Here is an 879-nt window from a genome sequence, read left to right on the forward strand (position 1 = left end):
CAAATAAATAAAACCAACATAACAAATAACAAACTAAAGAAAACAAGTTCTTTAAATTATCCAACTGTGGAAAACAAACTGATCACCAATTCTCCATCGCAATTGAAGACATTCACAGCATGACGTTTGGACCAAAAATAGGATATATATTTTTCTTAGCGTCTGAAATTCATTGTAAAAACTGTTTATTTTTTTTATTTATTCAGTGCATAAAACAAATATTATTAAATTATAATTATTTTTAAATTTATATAATGAACTCTCAAATTTATGCAAAGCGACATTTTTGAAAATACAAGAAGTTAAATAAAATTAATTATTTTTGTAAATACATGAACTTTTAAATATTACAAACGTAATTTCTTCTTAATTATTTATTTGAAATATTAATCTCAGAAAATAAATTGCGAAGGCTAAGAAGTCGGACGGCAGCCGCTTCCCACCCGCCAAATGTCGGGCCCGTTATCGAGGACACGATTCGGACCGCCAAACTCGGCCCGCCAACGGACACTATGCTCCCACCACCCCTCTTCCCAATTCAGGCAAAAGGGGAAGATAAAAATCAATTTTTTTTCCTCCTAAAAAAAGAAATATTGAGCGAGAAGAAGAACAGAACATTTCACGGTGAAGATCGGGAACAACTCAAATCCCATCTCTTCTTCATGATTCGTTCTGAAACCCAAAAGAAACACACCAGCAATCACCACAACTAAAATTCGAACCTTTCCAATTCTCCCAACCTTCATTAATGGCGAATGGCAAACTAGAAAAAAAATCCGACCCCCAAATCTGACCGAATAATGCACAAGGATATCAACAACCAGCGCGTGAAGGCGTGGGAGTCGACGGTCCGGCGAGCGCAGTTCTTAAACCAGCAGG

The sequence above is a fragment of the Phalaenopsis equestris genome, unplaced genomic scaffold (genome assembly GCF_001263595.1).
Source record: "Phalaenopsis equestris unplaced genomic scaffold, ASM126359v1 Scaffold000511, whole genome shotgun sequence".
Classification (NCBI taxonomy): Eukaryota; Viridiplantae; Streptophyta; class Magnoliopsida; order Asparagales; family Orchidaceae; genus Phalaenopsis; species Phalaenopsis equestris.